We start from the raw sequence: 11,534 nt of genomic DNA on the forward strand, positions 1-11,534 counted from the left end.
TTCTAAATGTAGGCAACGGGAGAGCACACTTTATCATTGTTTGTGGGAATGCCCTGGAGTGCAAAGGTTTTGGCATAATATATTACAATACTTGGAGGGCTTAGTGGAATCTCGAATCACCTGTTCTTTTATGGGGATTATCCTTGATAAACACGAGCTCTTTGTCCTCCAAAGAGGAAGTCATAAGACATTGGTGCGAAAGGCCTGCCTGCTGGGGAAAAAAGTGATTATGACTGGGTGGTTGAGTGCAGACCCACCAGAGTTCTGGCATTGGAGAAACAGAGTGCACGAGCTTTTAGTGCACGAGCGTAGGATGGTGGGAACTTCCCCAAAAAAGAGAACCCAATTTCTGGAGATTTGGAGACCTTACATCCAAACCCTGGCGCCGCGTGCGCGAAGCTTAATATTAAATAGTCTATAAAAGAAAGGGGTTTTTTTTTTTTTTTTTGTTTTTTTTTAAAAGGGTACAGAGGGATTCACTTAAAGGGTGGTGCAGACGTGCGAGGGGGAGCAGGGAAATCCGCCCCCCGTTTCGTGGGCAGATCGTTGTCCCAGGGTACCCCATTAACGGTCCTAAGAAGGGAAAAGGACCAGGGCCAACAAAAGGCCAGGAGATTATGGAGGTTGGGGTAACCCTGGAAAGCATACCACACATTGTTTGTAGGAGGGGGGTGGGTGGGAGGAGTGGGGGGGATGAAGGGAGGGAGGAGGGGTGAAACAGATAAACTATTGATGATGGCATTTTTGATGTTTGCACACAAGTTTATGATGTTGTTTCAAAGACACTTGTTAAATTTTACGTTTTGCCATGTATTGTATCATCAATAAAAAACCGTTAAAACATAAAACATGTCAGTTTAGAGAATCTTCCATCTCCTTTGTCATAGAAAACAAATAAGGAAAAATTAAAAAGAATGCCACAAGCCACATTCTGCACAGTTTTCCCCACATCTTCTTTCCAAACCAGCAGACTGTTTGGGTACCACTCCATTCAAACTGCCCAACCTTTCTCCCCTCCAGGTCAGAAAGACAGAGAGAGAGACACACACACACAGGAAAGAATTCCATGAGCCCTACTCTGAATACTTTTTTCCATTTGTCTCTAATAACAAATATATAAACTCGTGCAGGAGGAGTCACGTGATGCACGGCTAGAGGAAGGCTGTCGTCGTGCGGAGCTCCCTCCTCACCTGCCCTTAATTGCGAAATTCCAACAGTGTTGCGGCGTTCCCCGTTTTTGCAGACCAAAGAGGTGATCGGGTGCAGAGCAAGGATCGATATTGTGAGAGCGGAACGGGAGAGCAAGCGGAGGATGGCGGCAAAATTCGGAAAAAAAGAAGGGACGCGGAGTCGCGTACCTGAAGCCAAGATGGCAGATGTTGATAGTGGGAGTCCTAAAACAGTGAGCTCCGCGTGGGCTGCGGAGGTGGCAGCGGAGGTTTCTTCTATGCTGGAGGCGTCCGTGGACCTAAAATTGCAGAGGATTGCAGATCAGCTACAGGGGATCGATGAGAAACTGGGAAGCATCCAGTCTGAGGTCGCCCTATACAAGCAGAGGTTATCGGACGTCGAGGACTCAGTGCAGCAACAAGAGAGGTCAGGAGCGGCTTTGAAGCAGCGGGTAGACCGCCTTGAAGCGAAATTGGAGGACCTGGAAAACAGGTCTCGTCGGAGCAACATTCGGATGGTGGGGCTGCCTGAAACAATCAGAGAAGGTGATTTGCGCTCCTTTTTGGAGTCCTGGCTTCCTAAAGTTTTACAGTTACAGCTGACTACGGGCCCTTTGCGTGTGGAGCGGGCCCATAGGCTGGGGCCCGTGCGGAAGGAGGATTCCCGCCCTAGGGTGGTGATATTTAAGGTCTTGAACTTTGCCCATAAAGAGGACATTTTGCGGGCGATCAGGAAGGTGGGGCAGCTGAAATATGAAAACTCTGTGGTGCGCTGCTTCCAAGATTTTTCAAGTGCAGTATCATCACAGCGCAAGGCGTTCCGCGATGTCTGTCAACGTCTATTTGCGAGAAAGATCCAATTTGCTTTACTGTACCCGGCACGTTTGAAGATCTGGCATCAGGGATCTCAGAAGTTCTTCACAACAGCAGAAGATGCGGTGAAATTCATGCAACACGATTTGGAAGTGGAGATGCCGGCATGAAGATCCCTGTTTGGATGGACCTTAGGGCAGGAGCAGTTGAGTGGTTGGCTGGGACTGTCAGGTATCTGGTGTAATGCTGGGGCCCAATGTTCCTTTTAGGCGAGCCAGAGTGCGTTGTTACTGTAGTTATGTTGAACTTTATATTTTCATAGGAGGATTTTGGGATTGGTTTAACCTGGGAGGTTTTGGGTGGTCTGTGGTTTTTCATGGGCTTGCAACAACTGTTGGGATAGATGATTTATACTTGGGTGAGGAGCGAGTGGGGAGTGTATAAGTGGATTGGTTAAAGAGTGAGAGACTAAGTGAGGGGGTTATGCTGTTGTATGTACTGTGTGGGAGGGGAGGGAGCGCGCGTGATTCGGCTCCACAGGGGCTATGAGGGTTTTTGTATGGGGACGGGAGGGGGAGGGGGTTGGAAGGGGGTGGGGGGGCTGGGAAAGCGGGGGAGGGGAGGGAGGCCGAGGAGATGCCTGGATATACTTTGGGGAAGGTGTTGTGGGAACGGGTGGTTGTGGGGGGGATGTCCATGGGCTGGGGGACATCCTCTGTTGTTTTTGAGATTGAGAAATTTTGCTACAGGATTAGATGAGTATTGGCTTAATGGGGTCACTTAAAATAGTCTCTTGGAATGTGGGGGGGGGTAAATTCGCCCATTAAGCGTACCAAGGTACTGCAGGCACTGCAAAGGCAGAGGGCCGAAGTGGCTTTTATACAAGAGACACATTTGTCTTCCGGTGAACATGCCAAATTTAAACGTAGTTGGGTGGGATCTCTGGTGGAGGCCCCAGCAGTGGGGAGGAAGGCAGGGGTGAGGATTCTTTTTAGGAAAAATATTCCTCTTCAGCTCAAGTCGGTTAGAGCAGATCCCGAGGGTCGGTGGGTTTTGGCTGAAGCAGTGCTAGCTGGTCGCCATCTAGTGCTTTGTAACGTATATGCCCCCAATGTTTTCACTGGGAGTTTTTTTCAAGCTTTGATCGGGAGGCTGTCTCCGCACACTGGGGGGGAACTGATCGTGGGAGGAGATTTTAATTTGGTGTTTGATCCCCTGATGGACAGATCAAATTCGGGCGCACAGAGGTCAGGGGGTGGTTGTAAGGCATTGTCTTTGTTGTGTAAGGCTTTAGATCTAGTGGATGTATGGCGGGTGCTGCATTCCTCGGAGCGAGATTATACCCACCTCTCACGGGCACACGGCTCTCAGTCACGTATTGATTATTTGTTTGTTTCCCGATCTATTTTTTCTCAGGTGCAGCAGGCGGAGATCGGACCATACGCGGTGTCCGATCATGCTTTGGTTTGGTTGAACTTGACTGGTAAATTGGGCGGCCTGTGTTGTCGGATCTGGCGCTACCCTTTGGAGCTCGTACGTGATCAGAAATTTCAGGTCTACTTGTTGGAGAGATGGGAGGATTATGTGCACCATAATGGCATTCATGTGGATCAACCGACTCTTTTTTGGGAAACCGCAAAGGCTGTATTACGCGGGGATATTATTTCTTATTTAGCGAGACATCGGAAGGCAAGGGATGGGGAAATCGTGCGTTTGGGAGCATTGATACAAAAGTTGTGGAAATCTTATGGGCGCTTACATACTGCTTCGTGTAGGGAAGCTCTGTTGGGAGCACAAAATGAATTAAATGAATTGCTCCATCAACGGGCAGTTAAGTCTCAGCTTTATTATAAATATCATTTGTTTCAACATGGTAATAAAGCATGGCGGCTGTTGGCCAGGATGGTTCGTAAGAAAGGAGGTGCATGTCGTGTTTTACAGTTGAAGGCATCGGACGGTCGGATGATGCGTTCAGACAAGGATATTGCAGATACTTTTGGTCGGTTTTATAAAACATTGTATGCCCCTGACTTGGATGTGGACTTGGATAGCAACATGTATTTGGATAATCTGGATTTACCTCAGCTTTCTGATTGTCAACGGGAACGGCTGAATGCGCCATTCACTGAGGGAGATTTGATGTTGGCCCTGCAGCAGAGTGCTTCTCATAAGGCTCCAGGACCCGATGGATATCGGATAGAGTTTTATAAGCAGTTTTTTGAACAGGTCAAAGCGCCATTAATATCTTTATTCAACACAATGGTGGCTAACCAGGAGATCCCAGATACTTTTAAGGTGGCACAGATTGTGGTAATTCCTAAGGGGGGGAAAAATGAGGCAGAGCCAGAATCCTATAGGCCAATCTCTCTTCTGAACGTAGACGCTAAGTTGTATGCCAAAGCTTTAGCCAATAGGCTAGCGATGGTACTCCCGTCTTTGGTTGATGTGTCCCAAGTGGGGTTTGTGAAGGGGCGTACAGCAGTTAAAAATGTTCGTTCTATTTTGGCATCTTTAGAGGTTGTGGCCCAAAAACGGTTGTCATCGCTTTTAGTCAGCTTCGACGCAGAGAAGGCGTTTGATCGGGTGAAGTGGCCCTATCTATTTGCTGTGTTAAGACGCTATGGTTTTGGCGGGATTTTTTTTAGAGGCCCTTCAGGTCTTGTATTTGGAGCCGCAGGCCTATGTGTGGGTGAATGGAAGGTGTTCAGAGTTATTTAGGATATATAGGGGGACAAGGCAGGGATGTCCATTGTCTCCTCTTTTGTTTGTCTTGTCTCTGGATCCCCTTATTCGTGAAATTATACAACATCCGGAGATTAAAGGGGTACCAATCGGGGGCTCGGATTTTCTCCTTTCAGCTTTTGCTGATGATTTGTTGGTGCATCTTACTGAGCCACACAGTTCTCTGTCCGCTCTCCTAGATCTTTTTCGGGAATTTGGAGATTTCGCGGGATTCCGACTCAATTATTCTAAATCTTTTGCGTTGCCTTCTGTGGAGAGTGTGCGTCAGGAGTGGGGCTCGGAGTTCCCTCTTCATTGGGCGCAGGGATCTTTTAGGTATTTAGGTCTTCACTTGTCCATGCGGGTCTCAGAGTTGTATCACCTGAATGTCTCTCGATTGTTGCAGGCTACTACGGAGAGGTTGCGCGCTTGGATATCTCTGCCTCTGTCACTTTGTGGGCGGATCCAGTTGTTTCGAATGGTGGAATTTCCCCGATGGTTGTATGTGATGCAGTTGTTACCAATATATCTGGCGGGGGGAGATCTCAAACTGCTTCAGAGAGCGCTTCGGCGCTTCTGTTGGGGGGGAAAAAAGGCTAAGCTCTCGTTGAACATTCTGATGGGATCCTGGGGTGAGGGTGGCCTTGGTTTACCAGATGTGAGGCGTTATAACTGGGCATGCCTTTTGAGGTATTTTGGAGACTGGTTCTTGGCAAGGGATGATTATACTTGTAGGCAACTGGAAAGTCAGTACTATGCACCCTGGCAGTTTCAGTTTCTAGTGCAAGCCCCCAGCAAGATGGTTCCGGCCTTGTTACGTAATAGCATATTGTTGACTCCTTTACGGAATCTTTGGAGAGATATGATGAAGGTGTTTGGGTTAAGCAGAGGGGTGTCGGATTTCCTCCCAATCAGGAGGTCATTTCAATCGGGTATGGAAAATGTGGTTTTTCGGAAATGGGCGCAGCAAGGCATAACGAGGTTAGAACATGTGTTAACTGTGCAGGGTTCAATGTTAAATCTTGGAGCCCTGGGTGTGGGCTATGACATGGGGAACATCTTTGCTCACAATCAGTTGACACATTATGTGGCCTCCTTAGACAAATTGGCTTTGGGGTCCAGACATAGTCACTTCCTGCGGCAGTTTTTTCATTCGGTGCAAGGGGAGCGGCTTTCTATTTCTGGCTTACACAGGGTGTTGGGGAAGTTTTTGGGATCAAGGGATCGAGAGTATATTCGACAGCGATGGGCGGGCGATTTGTTGAGACCGCATCTTTCTTTGGATTTTAATGTGTTGACATCTAGAATTCCTGGTCTGACGGGGAATGCGGGATTGCGTGAATGTCAGTATAGGATTTTGCATAGGGCCTACCTCACAAAGGCCCAGATTTTCAAGATGGGAGGGACAGGGACGCCCCTGTGTGGAAAATGTGGGAGAGCTCCGGGGTCGTTTTTTCATTGTTTATGGGAATGTCACAAGGTAAGACAATTTTGGGGTTCCATAGTCCATTATTTGGAATCCCTTTTGGGATCGAGAGTGGTATGTTCCCCTATGGGGATTTTGCTGGACAAACATGAGCTTTTTATTTTGCAGGGGCGTTCGGCCCGTCAGCTGATTCGGAAAGCCTGTCTGGTGGGTAAGAGGCTTATAATGAGCCAGTGGATGGTAGACTCTCCACCAGATTTTTGGCACTGGCGGAACAAACTGCACGAATTTATGTTATTTGAAAGAAGAGGTGTGGGCGGTTCCCCCAGGCGGCGGAGATTGTTTCTTGAAACTTGGGGGCCATACGTTCAAAGCTTGTCGGCTAGAGGGAGGAGTTTGGTGGTAAATTCACTTTAGGAGTGGAGTAAGATATAGGCCACTCACCTTGTATTTAGATCGGGGGTTCGGGCATCTCCTTGGGGGGGGGGGGGGTTCTGGGTGAGGGAGTTGTTTTGATTGATGTTAATGTAAGTTTGGTTAAGGGAGGGAGGGGAGAACACTGTTAAAACTTAAATGATGAGCTTAGTAGTGTGCTGTTAGTCAGAACCATTTTTTTTTCTCTCTTTTCTTTCTTTCTTTTAACTTTGCTGTGATTTGTGACTGGTGGTTTTTCTTATGTTGCATCATCCATAATACTTGTTGAAATATAAAACATTAAGTAATAGCGGTGATACCGTTAGGTGCAGGGGATAACAGCCAAAGCCCTTTGCAATATGTTACTCTGAATGGCAGTTTGCTTCAAGTATTAGACAGATTTCTGTCTTGAGGCCGACACTTTGTTAGGCACTATTTTGATGGCATCTTTCTTTACACAGCAAGAGACACAGCTTTACATCTGCAATGTGGCTGCAGAATATGATGGCACTATAGAATATGTATGGGGGGAAGGGGGAGGGGTTGGGAGGTGGGGAGAAAATGAAAACTTGTATAATGACACTGGCTACGATGTTGATATCTGGTGCTTGTGTTCTGCTTTGAGATGTTGTACTTTTTATGACACTGTCAATAAAAAAAGATTTAAACTAAACTCGTGCAGGATTCTCACTGTTCAGGTATTTCCACTTCAAAGTAAAATGAGGATAGATCCTGACAGCCATCATGTCAACAGACACAAGAACCCTAAGACTCACACTTGGCATAGGATGGTTTGATCAAAAACTGCTTTCTAGGTTATATTTCACATAGCATAAGTCAGTGGTTCCCAAACCTTTTCGGTTTAAGGCACCCTTAGTGTCAAGAAAATTTTTTTAGCTCCACCCCCCACCCCGCTACACATCATGTCCAGTATTTCTCCCTCTCTCCCCCATGCACCATCTCTCCCCTCCACCCCTATGTCCAACATGTCTCCCTCTCTGGCTCCTCTTCATTCAGCATCTCACCCTCCCCTCGACCCCCATATACAAGATTTCACCCCTTCCTCCCCCTCCAACCCATGTCCAACACTTATGCCCCTCATTCCTCCTGCAGGATCTCTCCTTCCCTCCACCCCCACCCACAATTCTCCCTCTGTTTGAACGGGTCCCTGGCATGGTGCCTGTCGCTAACCCAGAAGCGTTTTGTGATTTTTTTTTTTCACTTGCCGTTCTTACAGGGTCAGGATTAATTATGCTTACCTTTATCTCTTTCTCTCTGCCAGCTGCGCACAAAATCTCTCTCACCAACGGAGAGACCAATGCTATTTTCCTGCTACACATGGATGGGGCAAGTTACTGATCACAGAACAGCTGTGATTGGTCAGCGGAGCCTTTCTGGCGCCTAAAAGGGTGATCCTGATTTGGAAACAAAGAGCCTCACTCCTTGCTTCCCAATCAGGATCGCCCTTTTAGGAGCCAGGCTCTGACCAATGACAATTGAGCTGTGATCGGTAGCTTGTCCCAGCCATGTAGATTTCCTGGAACTCCATGCAACTTTGTTTAAATATGTTGACTTTATTAAGTAATGTCCCGGTGCTTGCTTGTGAACCTCCCATCTGCCCAGTGGCACCCCTGTGAGTTTGCCACGGCGCACTGGGGTGCCATGACACGTTTTGGGAAACGCTGGCATAAGTGGTGACTGGTAGATCAAAAGGCAGGTGGTACAATAAGCACTAGTCCCCCCTCCATTTGTTCTCAGTCTTCTTGCTTCTATGGCCCAGTAAACCCATCTCTACCCTTTCTTTCCATCATCCTTTTCCATTAACGTTTTCCATCTCTGGTCAGTTATTTTTGATGGCGTGATTCAACCACCACATTTCAACACAAGTTTCCACTTGTACATACAAATATATGATCATTTTCTCAGCATTACCTACATCCTCCAACTAAGCCACCATCAGTGAGCACATAAGTTGAAAAGTAGTTGTTTTCTCAATGTACACAAGAAACATAAGGAACACATGACAACATGAAATAAAGATAACTCATAATTATTACTGGAGTCTCACTTTGCTATGATATAACAGTGAATCATTCTTTCAGCATTTATAATTAGAGTGAGAGGCCATACCAGTAATGCTACGTCTATTAAAAAGAAAACTTTGTTACATAGCAAATCAGAATTTTTGCTTCAGAGCAAATTACTGGAAAGGTGACTATTCACTGTACAGTCAGGAAACAAAAACAACAACAAAAAGACTTACCATTAATGATTTTTCTCAATAACTGAGAAATTATATTATCAAATCAGAGGCCAATTCTGACCTACAAGAAAATTAACACACATTAGTATTCATATTACAGAATTTTGTATGGTGCAACATATTACTGAGTGCACTGTGCAGCCATATGCTACACAGAAATATTATTTCCAAAGAGAGACAAGAGAATAGCATTTTAATTTAAAGATTTTCACCACCCCAAAAATAATTTTGTTAGGGCTATCATAAAACAAGTTTTATATATATAGAGGTAGAGGGTATTTTTTCATACCGGAACTGGTGAATGCCATTACGGTACTATGTAAGCCACATTGCGCCTGCAAATAGATGGGATATATATATATCCCACATTTTCCCATCTATTTGCAGGCGCAATGTGGCTTACATAGTACCGTAATGGCATTCACCAGTTCCGGTATGAAAAAATACCCTCTACCTCTATATATATAAAACTTGTTTTATGATAGCCCTAACAAAAAGTGGAGGAGTGGCCTAGTGGTTAGGGTGGTGGACTTTGGTCCTGGGAACTGAGTTCGATTCCCGGCACAGGCAGCTCCTTGTGACTCTGGGCAAGTCACTTAACCCTCCATTGCACTGAGCCTGCCATGAGTGGGAAAGCGCGGGGTAAAAATGTAACAAAAAAAAAATATATATATATATACATACATACACAGCAGTAAACAGAAACAAACTACAACCCTCAAGGGAACCAAAATGTTGATGAATTTTAGATTCAAGTCCCCGATGCTGTTTGTTATGTGCTCTCAGTTTACCAAAATAAATTCTAATAAATAAATTTCAAAATTTTCTCATCTGGAGCGTCCCACCTAAGACAAATTACAATAATGCCTTCACATGTCAAAACCCCTTGGGGAAAAAAACAGCAGGCAAAACGACTGTGCCAGGAATGCCAGCGCCACAGAGCCTCACCCCACACCTCCTCTAGGGGGCATCTCAGCCCAAAGCCAAACAAACACAGCAAAGGCATTAGGCAAAATACACATAATGCCTTCAAACCGCCCGAGCCACTTTGTTTACGGAAACACTTTTAACATCTTAAGATTCATTTCAGAGATACCAAGTCACACCCGTTTGGCTGCCCTCACACACTGATGAGAACCCTTTCCATACGCAGTCGGGGACCCTGCGCTCCCCCCCACGGTCTGGCATCTCTCCCTCTCTTTCACGCTCCTCGGTCTCCTCCTCCTCGGCCACCCGCGCCCCAGCCTCTGTCCCTTCATTCCCCCCTCCCCCCAGTCCTACCTTCAAAGGTATGTGTAGGTCGCCGGCCGCGATTCATACGGGTTACCCGCAGCGCCCCAAGCCGGACCTTTCCCTCCGCCGCGTCCCGTCCCACCGGAAACAGGAAATGACGTCAGGGGAGGGTGGGACGCGGCGGGAAAGGTGACAGCCCGGGGTTGCCGGCGCCCCGTATGAATCGTAGCCGGCGACCTCAGAGACACGTTTACGTTTGAAGGTAGCACCAGGGGCGACAGAGAGAAAAGACAGTTGTTTGGGGTCTGGTTCCTCCGCTTTGCCTCTTCAGTCTCGTGGTCAGGTTGTCCGGGAGCTGTTTGGAGGAAATGAACCGCAGTTCGACATAGGGGCGTGGCCTTGCCCTGTAAAGGGCAGCACGAGGCAGGGAAGCGACTCCAAGACCCTTATCGTTGCACTCGAGCAAGTTTAGGCACACAGGCGCGTGGATTCTACGTTCCCACACTTTACTGCCTTTTGAATCTGTAAATCCAAGACCTTTCTTCTGCTAGAGATTGGAACAGGGATGGGGGCAAACTTTGTCCTGGTGTCGTTTCTCTAACGAGATAATGATAGCATTTTATAGATGCTGTTCCAGATAAAAATGGAAGGTTCGAATCCTCCACAATCCATTAAGCAGAACGCTCACATCTGTGGAAGAGCTCCTCTCCAGAAGAATGAAAATGGATGTTAACAGCTTTTTGAGCGACTTTTGTGGAACAATACCTACTTGAAGGCTATTAAGGAATTGGACTGTTATTAATATTCGAGTAATGCAGACAATGTTTTGATTTTTTTGAAAAGCAAGGAAAAGTGCTGGCCAAAACTGGCATAACTTGAACGGGAGAGCCTGTGCATTCTTTTTACCCAGAGGTGTAGCCAGACCTCGCAGTGGGAGAGGGCCAGAGCCTGTGGGGGGGGGGGGGGGCACATTTTGGTCTGCTGCCCTGCCAGTGCCCCCCCCCCCACCCACTGCTGCAGCAAATATGCCAGCTGAAATGTTGTCCAACGCCGGTCTCCGGCGCCACCGTGTTGCCTGCCCTTATGTCCTGCACCCTCTTTTTAATGAAATTGAGCATACTCATTTTCACTAAAAGGAGCATGTTGGACATGAGGGGATGACAGAGCAGGGCGGGCAATACAGTGGCGCCAGAGACCGACACTGGACAATGCTTCAGCTGGCGGGGGGTTGGGGGGCCCCAGGCCTCCGTATCCCCATTTAGCTACACCACTGCTTTTACCACCACTTCTTCCGGGAGGACATTTTCTGTTGCAGAAAGGACTGTGGAAGACAAGAAAACTAGACTGAATCCTGAGATTGTTGATGACGTATTACTCATCCACAGATTTAAAAATCATAGTGCTTCATAGAACATACAGAGCAGGGTTGTATTTTGTCCTCCTGGACATTGTAACAGGGTAGATTAGGGGTAGGAGAAGCCAGATATTGTTGGGG

General features: G+C 47.0%; 1 protein-coding gene across 2 annotated transcripts in view; it reads right to left on the minus strand.

Moving 5' to 3' along the window:
• Positions 1-10,175, minus strand: part of RABGEF1 (RAB guanine nucleotide exchange factor 1) — a 99,722-nt gene extending 89,547 nt beyond the window's left edge. Inside the window, exons 1-2 of one of the 2 annotated variants that reach the window (XM_030185653.1) lie at positions 10,088-10,175; positions 8,807-8,867 (exon numbers count right to left, since the gene is read on the minus strand). The gene's annotated coding sequence lies outside the window, so the exon portion shown is untranslated. The remainder of the gene's footprint in view (positions 1-8,806; positions 8,868-10,087) is intronic. The other variant, XM_030185654.1, reaches the window with a different exon arrangement.
• Positions 10,176-11,534: the final 1,359 nt, after the last annotated feature.

Source organism: Microcaecilia unicolor, chromosome 13 (assembly GCF_901765095.1).
Source record: "Microcaecilia unicolor chromosome 13, aMicUni1.1, whole genome shotgun sequence".
Classification (NCBI taxonomy): domain Eukaryota; kingdom Metazoa; phylum Chordata; class Amphibia; order Gymnophiona; family Siphonopidae; genus Microcaecilia; species Microcaecilia unicolor.